Here is a 21577-nt window from a genome sequence, read left to right as displayed (position 1 = left end):
GATCGGTTTATTTGGGAGCTATACCAGGTTATAAACCAATGTATGGCATAGTTGTTGGAGGTCAAAACAAAGCACTTCATGCAACATTTCAGGCAAAACAAATAATAATTGCGCCCACTAGAGGCTCAAGGAGTCAAGATCCGGCATCGGTTTATATGGAAGCTAGAATAGTAAAATCTTTTAACTGATAAAAAAAAATTATATTTTTCTGAACGCATATACTATTTTTTTGTAGATTTACAGGCATTGTATTGCCGTTAAGTTTTAATCCTTTAATAAAAGTAAAAAGTTTTACGTGTTCTCAAAAAAGTCCTAAAATGTGTTTATTTCAGAATTAAGGGCGGTAAAAATAATAGCAGTGATAACTAAAACTCAAGATAAAATTCAGATAACTTTTTTTACCTAACTTTGTTTGTACGAATACGAATTTATAAGGAAAGCTCAGTAAAATGTTAACTTTTTCTATAAGTTTATTCTTCAGATATCAACTTTTTATCCAACGACGAGTGGCCCCATTACAAAGTTTTTCACGTTCCGCTTTTGAGAACATTATCAACTCAAAATAACACGTAAGTCACTCTCTAACTGTTTTCAGTTTTAAATCCAATTAAGACTGAAAATTTTTAAATTTTAACGATATTTTCCTTACTTTATTATTCAATGCTATTTGACTGTCTTAATATGGCAACTTTTCTAAAATAGTCATAATAACATCAACACATTCAACAAGTGTACCATTATTATACAATCCCATGGCAGCCGGTTGTACGTACCGGATTGATCCGATGGATTCCTTCATCGGTAAGGGCTGCCGCCTCAGTGTATAACACACCGCTACAACAACAACCAATATTATAGCTTATTTAGTGTTGTACTGACGTACGACAAAGACAGGTAGGATAAGAACGGATAAGAATTGCGCTCCCTAGTGGCTCAAGAAGTCTAGATCCAAGATTGGTTTATATGGGAGCTATGTTAAAACATGGATCGATATGGCCCAAAGCGAAGTATTTGGCAAAATTTCAAGTGCCTAGCTTTATTCCTTCGAAAATTTGTGTGCTTTGGACAGACCGACGGACATGGCTAAATCGACTCAGTATGTCAAGAATATATTTGTTGGGTCTGAGATTAATATTTCGATGTATTACAAACGGAATGGCGAAATTAGTATACGCCCATTATATGGCGGATAGTACAAAAAGATTAAAATATTGCTTGCTGATTATCAGATCGATATAACGATGTGCTACAAACTGAGTGAAGAAGTTGTTATTTCTTCCATACTGAGGTAGAAGGCGTATATTATCACTACAAACCACGTCGTTTAAACAAATATTCAATTCGTAGTAACCCATGCTAACGCCACCCCAAGTACATACTATACCATGACTCTTTTAAAGCAAATTTTCTTAGCTGTATCATGTGCTGTGGTGGAACATTTATTAAACAACTCTTTAAAAAAACCTTACCTAAACAAATCAATTTCATAATAACTATACAAAATTGAGTCTAACAATAGTTAATGATCCGGAAGTAACCAATCAAAACATTCATAAAAACATTTTCTTGGAGATCTCCAATCTAATCTCTGTGATAACTCTTTGTACTTATCACGATGATACAGCTTAAAACCAGTTAGAACAGGATTGCCTTTTCATCCACAGACAATAAAATGCGTCGATTTGTTTTTTTTTTATAGAAAACATACCTTCTAATTAGTATAACAAACGTGTTAACTTTATAATATCACCATATACTCATCAATATAAAACTCCCTGCAAAAAAAGTTCACAAAACCTTATCGGCTATTTTTTTAAGGTTTCATATTTCTTCCCAATCTAAAAAAGTCTGCGTATCCATTATCAATAATTACTCGTAAGTGCAAATAATTTCGTTGAAAGTTATTGCATATTCCAAATTATCGCAAGCTCAAGGCAATTGAGAAATATTCCATCCATAAAAAATTGCAAATCTACATTTTCAACTATATAAGATATCATCGTCTTTGATATTGGCGAGAACATTTTTGCACTTTAAGAAATTAAAAGGAGGTCTACGTTCAAACCAAAATGGTTAAAGCAGCGTGCTAAGTTCGGGCGGGGCGAATCTTACATACGCTCCGTCATCACATTTGTCAAGTTCTTTGCCCGGTGTCTCTTAATACGCAAACCAAGTATGGAACGATTCTGACCATACTTGGTTGAGATGTTGGAAACCAAAATGGAATTCATTGTGCAAAATTGCAGCCAAATCGGATAAGAATTGCCCCCTATAGAAATAAAATTGGGATATCTGTTTATATGGGAGCTATATCCGGTTATGGACCGATTCAGGGCATATTTTACACCAATGTTTAAGGTCATACAAGAGGCCGTTGTTCAAAATTTCAATTTCAAAATCGGATAAGAATTGCGCCCTATAGGCGTCAAGAAGTAAAATCGGGAGATCTGTAAATATGGAAGGTACATCAGGTTATGTACCGATTCAGCTAAATCTGATAGGAAATTCACCCTCTAGAGGCTCAAGAAGTATAATCAGGAGATCGATTTAAATGGCAGCCATATTAGGTTTTTGAGCCGATTCGGACTATGCTTGGTTAGTATGTTGCAGGTAATATAAAGGTCACTGTGAAAAATTTCAGCCAAATCGGATAAGAATTACGCTCCTAGAGGTTCAAGAAGTAAAATCTAGAGATTGGTTTATATGGGAGCTATATCAGGTTATACACCGATTCACGTTTCACGTTTACGATTAATATTCACCATTGGCACGTATGTTAGAGATCGTAGTAGAAGTTATTGTACAAAATTTCAGCCAAATCGGAAAGGAATTACGCCCTCTAGACAAACTTATGGCAGCCGGTTGTACGCACCGGATTGACGCGATGGAGTCCTTCACCGACAAGGGCTGTAATTTACATGTTCGTCCTTTTTCGTAATGGGAGAGGCACATTTCTAGTACGTGCCGGGATTGTAAAGATCCCCGTACCCTGGTTCTGTTCGGTTTGCCAGAACCGCCACAATCATCGTCGGTGCCGGTGAGGCGTAACCGGTGCATGAAGTGGGCACATTTTCGATCTTGCTCTGGTGTCACGTCACTACGGGAGTATAGGAGGTTGGAGATTGGCCTTCGTGATACACCTTTTCGTGCAGTATGGACCTATCTCGCATGCACCTGGCGCTAGTGACCCTAACAAGGAGTGTATTGAGATAGCAGTCAGGTCCGGTACTGCCGAGATAGAGCTATACAAGGTGTACATGCCGCCTGTTGTGACCAAGATTACAAGCCCGACATAAGTGGGCTACTGTCTGGCCATAATTGCCTGGTTCTAGGAGACTTTAATCACGTTTCATGAAATTCTCCCCTAGGTAACGACCAGCAGGGTATAGCTTTGGCAAAGCAGACTGAAGTCTACACGTTTTGCACGGTTGTAGTAAAGTAGACGGTGGTAGAGTATGAATTGATGTTTATTTAAATTATGTGTACAAAATAAGGTGGTAATCAATAGAGTCTATGAGTATAATAAAGAAAATGAGATGATAACTGAGTACTGCAATATTGATGACTCTCTACGTGACATCCCCTGTAAATATGTAAATCTATTTTTAATATGCTGGTAAAAGATACTCCAGACTTTGGTAGCCGGTTGAATAATTTCGGTGGTGGGTTTGGAATCCATCTCTTGTATATTTACTTCCGCAGGAAGTTCGGTTGCTGTTGAAGGCATGTTTGCTACGATATTGCGTGACATTGGTATGTTCGCCTTTGTCGGTTGCACATGTAAAGAATTCCTTCTTATAAATTTTTCATCATCTGTTCTTATAATAAACGAGCGAGGTACATTTTCGCACATGTTTTTTATTTTTCCAGTTACCCAATTCCGATGTCCACGTTGAATTCTCACACGATCACCTATTTGAGCCAATGTGCAGTTTTTTTTTTATTTATATCTAGTTCTATCCATGTTTGACTGTACATTAGTTATAATATTCGGTTTTAACACTGCATTGGATGTCGGTATTGTAGTTCTTGTCAATCTGCTCATTAATCTTTGATTTGGAGATTGCAATTCTTCCGATCTTGGTGTATTTCTGTAGTTTAACAAAGCAAGATAAATATCGCAGTTGTCTTTTGAGCATTTTTTTGTTGATTCCTAGATGACCGGTGTGAATTTTTATAATTATATCTTTCTGTAGTGACTTCGGTAGCCTTAGTGGATTTATATATAATCCCATCATTCCAAATTGAGTAAATCACGAAAATTTCTTATCTCAGAGGGCAATTCTGCAATAAGCGGCGGCCATCTATCAAGTATTACGCGTTTTAGTAACTGCAGACTGGCATCTCTCGCTGTTTCGTGTTTGAATTGTTCATATGTTGTTGTTATGTTTGAAACTCCATGTACTTCAATTTGCTCTTCCTGATTTTGATATTGTTTATTTTCGCAGTCCCTGCTAAGAGTATCTGCTAATTTAATTATTGTGCCTTTTTTGTAAATAACGTGGAGAATATGGCATAACATAAACAATAATTGTCTGCAATTTATGTGGAGCGGAGTAGGGAGGCTTTTTGGAAATTGTTTCCAGTGGTTTATGATCGGTGTCAATTACAAGTGTTTTCCCATATATGTATTCCTGAAATTTCTCGCATGTGAATCGGATTGCGGTGGCATCTTTTTCAATTTTGTTAAAGCTTTTGAGGCGTGTGCTACCGGTTGATCATTTTGTATAATGATCAACCGCTGGATTTGCTTGCATCGACTTAAAGCTTCACATCGAGATTCGGATCTTCTTATCCCAGTAGCGGAGTTGAAGCGAATGCCTTTTTAAGCTTTTTAAATGATACTTCGTGATGTGGACCATTCCGCGTCTTTTTTTAGAAGGTCTCGAAGAGAAGCTGTTATGTCTGAAAAGTTTGCAATGAATTTGCAAAGATATGTAACCATACACAGCCTTCTCTTTAGCTGAGGTGCGATTTTGCGGCGGTTTGAGCTGATTAATTGCCGATATTTTATGGCGATCAGCAGCTATTCCTTCTGAAGCATCTATTCCTCCAAATCGGACAAAAATTGCGGCTTCCAGGGGCTAAAAAAGTCAAATCGGAATAACAGTTTATATGGAACTTATATCTATATCTGAATCGATATGGCCCATTTGCAATCCCCAACGACCTACATTGATGGTTAGCATCTGTGCAAAATTTCAAACGGCTAGTTATCGTGATTTCGATAGACAGAAGGACATGGCTAGATCAACTCAGAATTCCGGGACGATCAAGATTATATATACTTTATGGGGTCTCAGATGAATATTTTGAAGTGTTACAAACGGAATGACTAAATTAGTATACCCCCATCCTATGGTGGTGGATATAAAAATTATGTGAGTTATGTTTTATTGTGAACAACACATCTTAAAACAAGTTCTTCACAAATCTATGGTTGCTCCACCGAATGCTATTAATTTGTTTATAATATGTCGGATATATTTTAATTTTTTTTTGTTTACAACACTCAATGGAATGACATTGCATTGTGCTGCGGTGTCCAGTTTGAATTTGATTTTCTTTCCATCCACTATTATTTCTTCATACCAATTGTTTTTTATACCCTCCACCATAGGATGGGGGTATACTAATTTCGTCATTCTGTTTGTAACTCATCGAAATATTCGTCTGAGACCCCATAAAGTATATATGTTCTTGATCGTCGCGATATTTTATGTCGATCTAGCCATGTCCGTCCGTCCGTCTGTCTGTCGAAAGCATGCTAACTTCCGAAGGAGTAAAGCTAGCTGCTTGAAATTTTGCACAAGTACTTCTTATTAGTGTAGGTCGGTTGGTATTGTAAATGGGCTATATCGGTCCGTGTTTTGATATAGCTGCCATATAAACCGATCTTGGGCCTTGACTTCTTAAGTCTCTAGAGGGCGCAATTCCGGTCTGAATTGACTGATATCCAACAACTGCGCCAAATATGGTTCAAATCGGTTCATAACCTGATATAGCTGTCATATAAACAGATCTGGGGACTTGACTTCTTAAGCTTCTAGAGGGCGCAATTCCTATCCGATTTGCCTGAAATTTTGCATGACGTATTTTATTCTTACTTTCAACTACTGTGTCAAATAAGGTTCAAATCGGTTCATAACCTGACTTCTTGAGCCGCTAGAGGTCACAATTAATATCCGATTTGCCTGAAATTTTGTACGACGGATCCTTTCATGACCATCAACATACTGGTTTATTATAATCTAAATCGGTCTATAGCCTGATACAGCTCCCATATAAATCGGTCTCTTTATTTTACTTCTCGAGCCCCCAAAGAGCACAATTCTAATTCGAATTGGCTGACATTTTACACAGGTCTCCAACATATAATTTAATTGTGGTCCAAACCGGACCATATCTTGATATCGCTCTAATAGCAGAACTAATCTTTTCTTATATCCTTTTTTGCCTAAGAAGAGATGCCGGGAAAAGAACTCGACAAATGCGATCCATGGTGGAGGATATATAATATTCGGCCCGGCCGAAATTAGCACGCTTTTAATTGTTTCATTTCTATTGTTTCCCATATTCTGACAGTTAACACAAACAGATCGATGTCAGCGTCAGACTCGACACTTTGATTGTGCTGCAGGGAATTAACTTGCTTTGTGTTGCTACGTTTACTTCGAAAACACAACATAGCGAATTGTCCTCTTTGTTGGCAGTTGTGACATTTGTCATTAAAAGCTGGACAGTTACGACTCTCATGGCTTTTTCTACATCGTTTGCAGTCGAATGTTGTCGCCGTTCTCTCAATGCCGTTTTTGTTGTTCAAAAGCTTTTAGGTTTTGCATACTTTTTTATGGCGTCTACTTTCATGTCATCGTTTTAAGGCATTTTTTTTAGTTGCTGTGTGGCCATCTCACTTGCTCTGCAGGTCTTAATGGCTCTTTCCAAATTTATATTATCTTCAGATAACCGTTTCTCTCTGACTGCATCATTTCCAATGCCAACAGCCACGCAGCAGAGAATCTTCTATTATACCATTTAAATAATGTGTACAAAATTAGGTGGTAATCAATGGTGTCTATGAGAATTAAAAGAGAGAGATGATAAAGAGAGAGATGATAACTGAGTACTGCAATAATGAGAATAGAGAACGTACAGGGTGATGAATCTCCACTTGACACGGTAAATTAGGATGCCCCATATTAGAATTACGAAGAGGTACAGCAGCTTGCCAGACATTTCCATTACATCCCCTGATCTCCTGAGTAACGTATCTTGGCAAGCCGCCATTTATTTCGGATCAGACCAGAGAGCCATTCGTCGTACCCGTGGTCTCCGAGCTGAAGGACAACCATCATAATTTACCGTGGACGATGTTACGAATGTCATAGGTGGCGCCAAGACATCCTAGGCATTGGGCCCTGACGAAATCTCTACATTGATGCTAAAAAATCCTAATCTACCTGCAGTGGAGTACCTAACGACTGTCCTCAACCTGTCTTTGAACCCCTTTTATAGTACCGGATGTATGGACGATAGAAAGAATCCGCGTAAGGGGAAGTCTTGCAGATCGATCTCCCTTCTGTTACCAGTAGCCAAGACGCCTGAGTGACTACTCCTCCCGAGCCTCGCTGGAGAATTTCCATTCGCCAATCATCAGCATGGATTTCGAAGACTGCATAGCACAACAACTGCTTTGCATGCCATCACCGCACACATTTGCCGTAGTTTAAATCAGCCCAGGTCATGTAATAGGACGGTCCTCGAAGGCATTCGGCACGGTCAGCCATGCCAAACTATTTGAGGACATCGCCATTTGTGGAATGTAGGGATAAGAAGTCGAAGAAACTTAGAGTGAAACAGGGAGTTTACCTAGGCAGAGTGATATCTCTGGCACTGTTTAACCTCTACCTATCCTCCATTCCACCCCCTTCAAATGGCATAAATATCGTATCATATACGGACGATTGTACGATGATGGCATCAATGTTGATTCATCATTCGCGATAAAGTCAAAGGTAGAAACAAGATCCTCAAGTCTCTTTCCGCCACCACTTGGGGTGCTGACAAAGAATCGTTGTTGACCACGTACAAATCAATTGGCCGGTCTGTGGTAAATTATGCAGCGCCGGTGTTGTGTCGTCAGCTCTGTGACACACAGTGAAATAATATGCAGATCTCTCAGAATGCCGCTCCTTGAACTGCGACGGGCTGTTTCCTCAGATCTCACGAGGACCACCTCCATCAAGAGACACAGATCCTACCCGTGTGAAGGCATAACCATATGCTATATAAACAATACCTTATGGGCTGTTATCGCAGAGACCATCCAAATTATTATCTTGATAGGTATCCACCGCCCAGAAGCCTTAAGGTAGATCTAAATGATCTATAGCGTGATGTTCAGCGCTACTAGAGAGAATCACCGGAAGAATTGACCTCCCCCGGCAAACCAGAGTAGTTCAAGCTCAATTACAATCCGGAGGATGCAGCTGCCTCAACTCCTAAAGAGCAAGTATTAATGCCGACGTGCAGGACATATGTCCCGATTGTGACCAGGGACATCACGTCACTTATTTAACTGACAAGCTAGACCCACTCGACTCAGACTCAGATCCCTCTGGACGCACCCCATCTTAGTCGCAGAGTAACGTAAACAAAATGATATTATTTTGTAGATGCTTTTTAAGTGAAACTTGAACAAGATGTATGTCTACTTAAACATGTGCTATATGTACTTCAAAATAGGCAATTTTTTATTAAAAAACTGGAAAAACCCCTCGAAAGGGGGGCAAATTTTTTTTACTCCACATGTCCCTTCAATCCACGCAAAAAAACTTTTTCCAACTAACTTTATTTGTAGCCTGCAAAGCTAATTTACTTAAAAAAAATGCCGATTTTGAAACCATATTTGCCCAAAAGGGATATTTTGGGGATTTTTTTTTAAAAAATTCGGGCAGAATTTATTTTTGGTTTTTTAAGGACACTCTGCAAAGTTCAAAAAGAATTACTATGACATCTTTGTTAATTTTTTTCTTACTTTTCTTATCTTATATATAAAAATCAATTTGTGTTTGTTTGTTTATTTGTATGTTTGTGTGTTCCTTATAGACTCAGAAACGGCTGAACCGATTTTCTTGAAATTTTCACAGATGGTGCATAATGACCCCGTGGTAAATAGGGTACTACATTTTTTGATATCTGAAGGGGGCGCGGACCCTCCCCCTTACCCTAATTTTCAGAAACGCTAGATCTCGGAGATGGGTGGTGCGATTTAAGCGAAATTTTGTGTTCTCTCATATAATACCCTAAAAATAAAAATTCGGTATCCAAATTTCGGATGGGGTACCTAGGGGGGCTGCCCCACCCTAAAACCTACCAAACATATATTTAGACCAATCACGACAATATGGAACTCAAATGAAAGGTATTTAGGATAAGAAAACGTATCTGATATCCAATTGTCGGACCAAGTGCTAGGGGGACCACCCCAAGCCCCAAAACACCCCTAAATCGGACATATTTACCGACCATGGCAATATGGGACTCAAATGAAAGGTATTTGCGAGTAGAATACGAATCTGATATCCAAATGTGGGACCACGGTTCTGGGGGTCCACCCCTTCCCCAAAACACCCCCCAAACTGGACTTATTTACTGACCATGGGAATACGGGGCTTAAATAAAAGGTATTTGAATGTAGAATACGAATCTGATATCCAAATATGGGACCAAGTGTTTGAGGGCCGCCTCTCCCCAAATACATCCCCCAAAGGGGACAAATGTACGACCATAGCAATATAAGACTCAAATGAAAGGTCTTTGGGAGTAAAGCACGACTTTGATGTCAATATTCGGGAAAAGTGTCTATGGGGCCACGACACCCTCACAATGCCACCCATATGGTAAGTATTTGCTGACTATTGCAATATGAGGCTCAAATAAGACGGTTTTTAAAGTGGAAAAGGAATCCGATATATATTTTCAAAGCCAACTCACTGAGTGGCCGCCCATTCCACAAAACACCCCCCAAGCCGGCCATTTTTGCCGACTATGGAAATATAGGGCTCAAATTAAAGGTATGTGGCCACGTATTAGGGACCAACTATCTAGGGCACAATAACAACACCCAAATAGGACGTATTTGCTCACCAAGATAATTTGGGTCTTAAAGAGAGTGGAACTAAATATTTATAGTTTTTAGGGTCAATACCTCAAACCGGATATATTTGCTGATTTTTGCAATAAGGTGTTTAAATGAGACTAGAAAACGAATTAGATATCCAATTTTGAGGGCAATGTCAATATGGGGTTCAAATAAATGATATATAGTTATATGAGAATAGAGCACGTTGCTAATATATTTTCGGGACTTAGTGTTTGGTGGACCACTCCAAATCCTTAAAACACCCATAAATCGGGCATATTTACCGACCATGTCAATGTGGAGCTTAAATGAAAGGTATTGGGGGATAGAGCAACAATTGATACCCATTTTCGGGACCAATTTTCTGGGGGTCTACCCCTTTCCCAAAATACCCCACAAACAGCAATTTTTTAGTGACCATCGTAATATAAGGCTCAAATGAAAGGAATTTGGGATTAGAATACGAATTTGATATCCAAATGTAGGACCATGTATTTAGGGCAAAAACACCCCCAAAGGGAAAAAAAATGTTCAACCATGTCAATATGTGGCTCAAATGAAAGGTATTTGAGATTAGAAAACGAATTTGATTACCTATTTTAGGGCCAAGTGTTTGGGGGACGCCCCATCCTGTAAACTCCTCTTAAGCCAATGGCAATATGGGTTTTAAATAAATGGTATTTGAGAGAAGAGCACGATGCTGATATTTTTTCGGGCCAAGTATCTGGGGGACCACCTCCCCCCCCAAAAACACCACAAAATCAGACATCATGAGAATATCGGGCTAAAATAAAGTATTTCAAGAATGGAGTACACCTTACATCCAAACTTAAATTCGTAGACCAATAAAGATCATATTGGATTCAGATAAAGGCACTTATATTGTTAAACTGTTTTGTCAAGTTAGCATGGTATTTCACTAAAAGACCTTTAATTGTCGAAAATAAATATTCCAAGGAAACTTTTGTTATATATAAAGTAAAAGGCGCAGCGGAGCGGGCCCGGGTCAGCTAGTATCAAATAAAAATTAAAACTCAAATATCCCCGAAACCAGTGGAGATATTGTACAACTCAAGCGGACTATTTTGTAGGAATTTTTTGAGCACAATCCAGCAAAAGAGAATTTTGAAAATCGGACCACAACCGTCAATTTATGGAGCATCCCGAGGGTGACAAGGCCAGGAGGAGAGCCATTCGCCGTATCTGTGATCTCCGAGACGATCCCAATTTCTACACTGATGCTGAAGAAGATTTACCTGGAGTCGAGTACCTTACAACTGTCCTCAAACAGTTTTTGAGCACTCTTATGGTACACGATGTCAGGAAGATGAGCAGAGTAATTCCACTAATGAAACCTGGAAAGAGCACGAGAAAGGCGGAGTCGTACAGACCGATCTTCCTTTTCTCACCAGTAGACAAAACACTTGAGAGACTACTCCTCTGGAGCCTCGTTGGAGAATTTCTATTCGCCTAGCATTAGCATGGATTTCAAAGACTGTATAGTACAACAACTGCTTTGCATGTCATCTCCGGCCACATTTGTCGTGGCTTCAAGCAGCCCAGACCATGTGATAGGACGGTTCTCGTGGCAACGGGTCTATCGAAGCTATTCGACACTGTCAGCCATGCCAAACTATTTAAGGACATCGCTAACACGTCCCTCCATCCAGGCCTGAAATGCTGGATTGCGATTTATCTGTATGGGCGACAGTCGTTTGTGTTTGTGGAATTTAGAGATAAAAAGTCGACACCCTGTAGAGTAAAACAGGGAGTTCCCCAAGGCGGGGTGATATCTCTGGCACTGCCTAATCTCTACCTATTCTCTATTCTACCTCCTCCAGATGCCATTGAAACCGTATAGTAAACGGACGATTGTACGAGCCCCAAACCCATTGATGGCAATTTAAAAAAAAAAAAAATCTAATATAATGTAGGTAACAGTCTAGGCAAGCTGTATAGGTACTTATTTTTGTTCTGTAGTTGCAATACGAACCCTCCGAAAATAAAATCCTTGCTACGTCCCTGGTCTATATCACTGATCTTGCCACTAATTTGCTGAAAGAAATTTGAAGACATCCGCCATCAAATCTTCAGTCACATTGTTCACCACATATACGCATGAGGTGAAAGATAAGTTGAATATTAAAGTCGATGGAATAACGATTCCGATCATTAAGTGTGCGAAAATACTTCGTGTCATATTTGACGGCTCTTACAAATTCTCCTCACATGCCACTACAATTTGCGTAGAAACAAGTTCCTCAAGTCACATGCCGGCAACACTTGGGGTGCTAGCAATGAAAACTTGTTGACCACATACAAAACAAATGACCAATCTGTGGTAAGTTATGCAGTGCCAGTGTGGTCTCGTCAGCTTTGTGACACGCAGTGGAATAATATTCAGATCTGTGAGAATGACAGTCTTTGGACTGAGCTTTTATTGCAGGGACCATCCAAATAATCATCTTGTGGATAGAAAAAAATTAGAAAAATGTATAATTTTTGCAGTTTTTGTTCAAAAAAAGTATAGTCATTGATCAGACTTTATTAAAAAAACTTGCTTAACTGCCTTAGTTTATATTTTTGTGAAGAGAAGATATTGTGGATGCGTTGTAAGCGAAATTTTAACAAGATTTGTACACTTAAATGCGTGCTATATTTAACTTCCAAATAGCAAATTTTTTTATTAAAAAATTAGAAAACCCCTCGAGTTCTCAAATTCCAAGCCCAGATCCCCTGATCTGATTTGTTCTAACTAATTCAGATATAAGCTGAGTTAAAAAGTGCAAATTTTTAGGAAATTTCATGGTAGTGGCAGTATCGAAAAGATTAAAGATGCAGATGCAGACTTTCTGATAATTATTGTTCCCAACTTCTTCCTCTTGCCCTTATTGACTGGGAATTTTAAGCATTGATGCGATCAACTATTTTATATATCTTGGGTCTGGCGGAAAATGCATTGCAGTGGGCTCTTTTTCTGCTCTTACTGCTTACAACGACTAACCCATAATATTGATATCAACATAGTAGAGCAACTTGTTTTACTTAGTGTATAATGTGCCAAACCTATTGACAACTGCAAATCGTATAATCTTCTTGAGCAGGATATTAATGAAATCGGATGAAATGCTACCCCGTTATCTGAAAATTCATTTAGTATTGAACGGTTCGGTGAAGTGGACACATATTTCCTTGCCTCAGTTTTTTTTTATGCAAGACATAGAACGCAGATGCTTCAATGATCAAGTCGTCGTGCGTCGCCTTTTGTCTTCAATAGTTTAGCTGACCGATGGGTTGGCTACTTATGCCTTGTTGACCTTCTTTCTGGCCATGCGCTATACATTATAAATATATCATTAGAGATTGGTTCTGTGGTGTTCTCGTTGCCGCCACTATCGAATATAAGCTATACGAAATAAACCCCAATAAAATAACACCCAAAGAAAGTGTGAAATAAGCCCCAAAAAATTTCATGCATTTTGGAAATAAGTCAAAAATTTTTGCAAATAGTTTCATAATGTCGGGGACTTATTTTATTTTTCACCCTAAAATAAAAAATAATTTCCAAATATAGGGATTTGGGATGATTAATTTGTTGAATGAAACGGTGAGCGATGACAATGGGTATAGTAGTACCTGTTGCTTGAATTATGTCTCATATAATACTGAGAACTTAGATCCTCAAAGACTACGGAACTCAGGCTACCTTACGCATGTGTCGGGGCACTCGCCATAATGTAAACCCAGACTGCCGAGGTTGCAAGGACCAATTTAGAGACAGCCTGGGTCGGCTAGATTTTTTGGAGTTATTCTGGATAGTAAATATAAGTGCATAGGATCAGCAAATACATGGGCAACATAGGGTACAAATTTTTGCACAAACTCCATGACAGATATTCACCTGCCTCCCTCATACATTTATTACGGGCTAGTACTATGTTATACGGAAACGTAGTACAGGGCCAAACGGCGAAAAATTGGAAATAAGTTCACAACTTTTTATGTTCTAGACACTGTGCGTGGTTAAATAGATGAAACTCAGCAGCAGGTTGTGAATATACGAAAAAACTATGGGACGAACGCTCGGACCGTAATATATATGTGCTACTATGGATAGAAAGAATACATTTAGGAGCCGTGATAGGAATTTGAACAGGACTTACTTTACTTACTTTGATTGGCTATGACAGAAAATTTGTCTCATTAGCCGAACGTAGAATAGCGTCGTTTCAAGCGCCTCGACCTTCTGCGCTCATTCTAAAATATGTGACACAAGGTTTCGAGGTGTCTCCCACCACTTGATCTTTCCACCAGGCTTTTGATCGTCCCGGTTTCTTTGCTGGAGCTTCTTCATCCATTCTGATAACATGACTTAGCCAACGCAACCGTTGTATTTTGATACGTGTAACTACACAAATAAAAATAATTTTGAAAAACAACAACTTTGGTCGAAAAAAACAGCTACGACAGTCGTTTATTTTCCTGCAACAATTTATTTTGAATTTCAACGACCAAGTTCAAATTTGTTGTTGAAAGTCACTCTTTGCAAGCTAACATATAACAACAACAACAACAATATATCCATAAGCAAGGCAAAAAACATCTAGCCAGCCAACCCCAAAGCGTGTGCTTCGTTCCGGTGGTGATGTTTTTGTTTTCTTTGTTCGGCTTGCGCTGCTTTGTCTCGTTCGTTTAACTGCTGCTCTCGAGTTTTCCTCTGTCACTCTCTGCTATTACCCTTAAAAACAAATTTTAAAATTTTGGTATTGGAAATCATGATCTCATGTTTAGTAGTCTAGCACGCATCCTCTAGCCTACCGACATCATCCTCTTTATTATGAAATAAATCAATAAGTACTGCTGTGTATTAATAAGTATCTCAATTAATAAAATAAAAAAAAATAAAAACCACTCTAAAAAATTTTTTTCCGAGTGTTCGCATTGTTCATATCTTATGTGAGTGATTCTAATATTCAATCTAGGATTTATCTTGATGACTACCTAATCCCGGCTACGGTAAACTTGTTTCTTAAGTGTCGTAGTGTGCGTATTAAGAAACAAATTTCAAAATATTCTTTGATCAATGGTTATATTCCCAAAGTGAGACGTGAGACTAATGGGGTAGCCAAATTTGTTGACTCTCGGTAATTCGATGAAATGTTTAAAGAAATGAATAATGTTTCGATTATTAATGATGGTGCTTCTTGACTTTTTATTCTACAAGCAAATATATCATTTAGAAAATTTTTTTCAACAAAAGATCCCTCATGTGGATTATTAGTATTATTATTGTATCCACTTGAATTGTTAACTTATTAATTGTTTTTTTTTTTAGTTATTTTCTGAATTGTTAACTTATTAATAGTTTTTTTTTAGTTATTTTCTGAACCAAATTATTTTAAAGATGTCCATAGTTTGGGTTTTTTGGTTCCCCATAGGTAATTCAGTTTTCGATAATGGTGGTTAATTTAAACCTTGGTCCCGTTTTCAGCAATGGTTCTTTTTTAAAAAGAGTTTTTGATGAATTTTATAACAAACTAACATTTGGTCATATGAATTGTCAAAGTATAAGGCCCACTAACTATATAGATAGACGAACTTAATGGTTTGTTATACGTGTTATAAGTTTTGATATATTTGGTGTCTCAGAGACATGGCTCAAGCCATATATCTCAGTTTAATCCGTATCTATTCCTGAATATTCGTTTGTTTGAAGCGATCGACCTAATATTGGACGTGGTGGAGTGAATATTTTTCGGTAAAGTCGTCACATGTTGGACGGTATACCGGTAAAATTTCTTAAAATTATTTTTCCCTACGTATCTAAATATGTAATGGTTATCGTAAAAAGTATTGTTATGACTTCTGTTTTTTCAGCAACGTGGAAAGTCGGCTGAATTGTTCTATACCGAAAGCTCGTGGTTCTTTTGAGTATGCTTATACTAAGCTATATCGATGAGAAATGTTTGCTAAATGCATCGCAATATGGATTTAGACAAGGTTTCGGTACTCCTGTTTACTTTACTTTAATTGGCTATGACAGAATATTTGTTCCACTAGCCGAACGTAGAATACCGTTCCAAGCGCCTCGATCTTCTGCGCTCATTCCAAAATCTCTGACACCAAGCTTCGAGGTGTCTCCCACAACTTGATCTTTCCATCGGGCTTTTGGTCTTCCCGGTTTGCGTGTATCACCGTGTTTGCCTTCAAAAGCCTTCTTTGCTGGAGCTTCCTAATCCATTCTGACAGCATGACCTAGCCAACGCAGCCGTTGTATTTTGATGCGTGTAACTATCGTCGTTATACAACTCGTGGTACATACGTCGCCTATATTCTCCGTTAACGCAAACTGGTCCATATATTTTACGAAGAATCTTTCTCTCAAATACTCCAAGCACTGCCTCATCTGCTTTCACAAGTACCCATTCTTCAAAACCATATAACAGCACGGGTAGTATCAGTGTCTTGTAAAGTGTAGTCTTCGTCTGTCGAGAGGTGGCCTTGTTTCTAAACTGTTTACTTAGTCCAAAATAGCATCTGTTTGCTAGCATTATTCTTCGCTTTATCTCAAAACTGGTGTCATTCGTTTCGGTTACGGCGGTGCCAAGTTAAATAAAGTTACTGACTGTCTCAAAGTTGTGGTTCCCAACTTTCTCCATTTTCTTTATCTGCTCCGTTGTGCAAGGCTTTTTGGGAGTTGAAACCATCCATTTCGTCTTATCTCCATTTACTGTCAGACCCATTTTCACTGACTCTCTTTCGATTCTTTCAAAGGCTGCAGTTACTACTCCCGGTGACAGACCTATGATATCGATATCGTCGACATAGGCGAGCAGCATGTGCTCTCTTATGATTAGTGTGCCATATCTATTCACATCTGCATCTCGTATAATCTTCTCCAGCAGGATATTAAGTAAATCAAACGGATGCAATTAGAGCCGCTCTTAACAACCATTATAATTGTTCACTTGTTGATTAGATTTAACTAAAGCATTTGATAGAGAAGGCCACCTCAAACTAGTAGACAAGTTAAGCACCAAATTTTCATTGTCTTCCTCTGCTTGCAGACTAATTTTTTCGTATCTGACTGGACGTTCGCATTGTGATCTTTCTAATATTAGAAGTGTTAGTAGTGGAGTCCTCCAAGGCTGTGGACCCATCTTCTAAAAGGTGAATTTTTAGCTATTTTCTTTTTGACAATACTGGTTTAAACAGCTCACGCACGTTTCGTGTTTTGTTTCACTGTCAAACATCTTAATTTTGGTCAATAATTTTACCATGAATAGTCTTACAAACGAACAACACTTGCAAATTATTGCATTTCATTATCAAAATGTGAAAACTTTCATAGCGCGCTTCTTCCATTTTATGGACGAAGCTCATTTTTGGCTCAATGGGTACGTAAATAAGCAGAATTATCGATTTTTGAGTGAAGATCAGCCAGAAGCATTGCAAGAGCTACCAATGCATCCAGAAAAAGTCAGTGTGGTGCGATTTATGGGCTGGTGGGATCGTTGGACCGTACTTCTTCAAAGATGATGCGTATCGTAACGTAACCGTAAACGATGAGCGCTACCATGAGATGATATCAAACTTTTTTTGCCCAAATGGCAAGAGCTTGTCTTGCATGACATGTGGATTCAACAAGACGGTGTCACATGCCACACAGCACGCGTAACAATGGACTTATTGAGAGGCGAGTTCGGTGAACATTTTATTTCACGTTCGGCCGCCTAGATCGTGCGATTTAACACCTTTAGACTATTTTTTGTGGGGCTATGTTAAAGCTCATATCTATACAGACAAGTCTGACATCGAAGCATTGATTCGTGAGATACCGGCCAAAATATAGGAAAGAGTATGCTAAAATTGGGCTAAGCGGATGGACCATTTAAGCCGCAGTCACGATCAATATTTACATGAAATAATCTTCAAACATTTTATTATATGGACCATACTGTCGATTCAAATAAAGATTTATCGCATTTTTCTGAATTTTATGTGTTTTTTTGTTGAAAAAACTTTCCTATAGCTCTTAAAAAATCAGCCTTTATTTATTCTTTATATTAAAGATATTGTTTCATGCTCCAACATTAATATATGTGATGGTTCTTTTTCTTAATGATGTTCACACGTTGTTAAACGGTGGTTCGATCTATAGTCTTGAGTCTAATATAAATATAATGCTTGGACAAATACGAGTTTGGCTTAACGAAAATGGGCTATGTGTGAATACAGCTAAGGACACGGCTTTGCCTTTTAAACCCAATACTTATTTTGATCGTGTATTAAACATACATATTGATAGTCAATGAGTTGAGTTTGTTGGCAACTTAAAATGCCTTGGCATAACTTTTGATAGAACGCAGAAAAAATGAGAAACGTGGTTCAATTAAGAAATTTGTACATTCAATAAAAAAATTAGCTGAAATCGGACCTATAAAGGAATTTCTATTATTGATTAACCTATAAAGGAATTTGTGTTATTGATTAACAATTTGATTTGGATTTTTAACAAGCTCACAAATCCAATTAAAGCGGTTATTAACGCAATAAACCAATTTATGTGAAAGTTGTTTCTTCACTCAAATAACATTTTTACCGATTTCATATAAGAAGCCACCGTGGCGCAGATGTTAGCACATTCGCCTTTGACGTCGTTATCCTCTTACAAATGCTGTATACGTTCGTGAGGCATCCTGCCATGTTAAAACTTCTCTACAAAGTGGTGTCGCTATGCGGCACGCCGCACTGTGGGGAATTCGACCTAAAAACTGCCGTTTAATATAAAATTTAATTTTCAAACTATAATAAAATATTATGCACCATTCGAAAGGGCATAACATTTTTTCATATTCCGGAAAAATATGGTCTTAAGCCATTTAACCTGGTTGTTGCAGGTTCATAAACATGCACTTTTTGATGTTTCAATTTAAGGTGATTTCGTATAATTTGTGTACGAATTTTTTCATATGACCTTGAAACTTTAAACCCATTTGTTTTAGGCGTTGAACTAATTTTACAAATTTTGCTACAGTAGAATTTAAACATTTTCATTACGTAATACTAATACTAAACTTCTGACGACATTAACATTTTTATGTTTTTTTCAGAAAAGCCTTCACATATTAACTATTTTGGTTTTTCCAGTTCAGGGGATCCTCGACTATTTAGACATATATTCAAAAGACTTTTTCCCGTTTTTGCCCCATTTGGATTTTTGGTGCTTTTTATACTAATTTCGTCATTCTGTTTGTAACACTTCGAAATATGCGTCTAAGACCCCATAAAGTATATATATTCTTGATCGTCATATAAACCGATTTTGGGTCTTGACTTATTGAGCCTCTAGAGGGCGCAATTCTCGTGAAATTTCACACGCGATGTTTTGGTATCACTTCCAACAACTGTGCTTAGTATGGCGCAAGTCGGTTAATAAGCTGGTAAAGCTGCCATATAAACCGATCTCCCGATTTTATTTCTTTCTTTATTTCTTATATATGTATTATATATATATATATATATATATATATATATATATATATATATATATATATATATATATATATATATATATATATATATATATATATATATATATATATATTCGTGAGGCATCCTGCCATGTTAAAACTTCTCTACAAAGTGGTGTCGCTATGCGGCACGCCGCACTGTGGGGAATTCGACCTAAAAACTGCCGTTTAATATAAAATTTAATTTTCAAACTATAATAAAATATTATGCACCATTCGAAAGGGCATAACATTTTTTCATATTCCGGAAAAATATGGTCTTAAGCCATTTAACCTGGTTGTTGCAGGTTCATAAACATGCACTTTTTGATGTTTCAATTTAAGGTGATTTCGTATAATTTGTGTACGAATTTTTTCATATGACCTTGAAACTTTAAACCCATTTGTTTTAGGCGTTGAACTAATTTTACAAATTTTGCTACAGTAGTATTTAAACATTTTCATTACGTAATACTAATACTAAACTTCTGACGACATTAACATTTTTATGTTTTTTTCAGAAAAGCCTTCACATATTAACTATTTTGGTTTTTCTAGTTCAGGGGATCCTCGACTATTTAGACATATATTCAAAAGACTTTTTCCCGTTTTTGCCCCATTTGGATTTTTGGTGCTTTTTATACTAATTTCGTCATTCTGTTTGTAACACTTCGAAATATGCGTCTAAGACCCCATAAAGTATATATATTCTTGATCGTCATATAAACCGATTTTGGGTCTTGACTTATTGAGCCTCTAGAGGGCGCAATTCTCGTGAAATTTCACATATATGTATTATATGTATTATATATATATATATGTATATTATATGTATTATATATATATATATATATATATATATATATATATATATATATATATATATATATATATATATATATATATATATATATATATATATATATATATATATATGTATTATATGTATTATATATATATAATATATATATATATATATATATAATCATATATGTATTATATATATATAATATAATATATATATAATACATATATAAGAAATAAAGAAAGAAATAAAATCGGGAGATCGGTTTATATGGCAGCTTTACCAGCTTATTAACCGATTTGCGCCATACTAAGCACAGTTGTTGGAAGTGATACCAAAACATCGCGTGTGAAATTTCACGAGAATTGCGCCCTCTAGAGGCTCAATAAGTCAAGACCCAAAATCGGTTTATATGACGATCAAGAATATATATACTTTATGGGGTCTTAGACGCATATTTCGAAGTGTTACAAACAGAATGACGAAATTAGTATAAAAAGCACCAAAAATCCAAATGGGGCAAAAACGGGAAAAAGTCTTTTGAATATATGTCTAAATAGTCGAGGATCCCCTGAACTAGAAAAACCAAAATAGTTAATATGTGAAGGCTTTTCTGAAAAAAACATAAAAATGTTAATGTCGTCAGAAGTTTAGTATTAGTATTACGTAATGAAAATGTTTAAATTCTACTGTAGCAAAATTTGTAAAATTAGTTCAACGCCTAAAACAAATGGGTTTAAAGTTTCAAGGTCATATGAAAAAATTCGTACACAAATTTTACGAAATCACCTTAAATTGAAACATCAAAAAGTATATATATATATATATATATATATATATATATATATGTATATATATATATATATATATATATATACATATATATATATATATATTTATATATATATATATATATATATATATATATATATATATATATATATATATATATATATATATATATATATATATATATATATATATATATATAGATTATTTTATATCTTTCTTTTTTTTTTTTTGTCTACTGTCCACTGTTTGTCTATATATGATAGAAAACTAGACATATATTTGGCTCATATGGTGCAGATCGGACCATATTTAGATATAGCTGCT

The 21577-nt window shown here is 36.8% G+C and overlaps 1 protein-coding gene across 1 annotated transcript in view; it reads right to left on the bottom strand.

Annotated features, from left to right (window-relative positions):
* The window catches only part of LOC106093055 (tuberin), a 121279-nt gene that overhangs the window by 57600 nt on the left and 42102 nt on the right, over positions 1–21577 (bottom strand). The gene's annotated exons all lie outside the window — the stretch shown is intronic.

The sequence above is a fragment of the Stomoxys calcitrans genome, chromosome 1 (genome assembly GCF_963082655.1).
Source record: "Stomoxys calcitrans chromosome 1, idStoCalc2.1, whole genome shotgun sequence".
NCBI lineage: Eukaryota > Metazoa > Arthropoda > Insecta > Diptera > Muscidae > Stomoxys > Stomoxys calcitrans.
The sequence above is the reverse complement of the archived record's forward strand: the minus strand, read 5'-3'. Positions and strand labels throughout refer to the sequence as shown.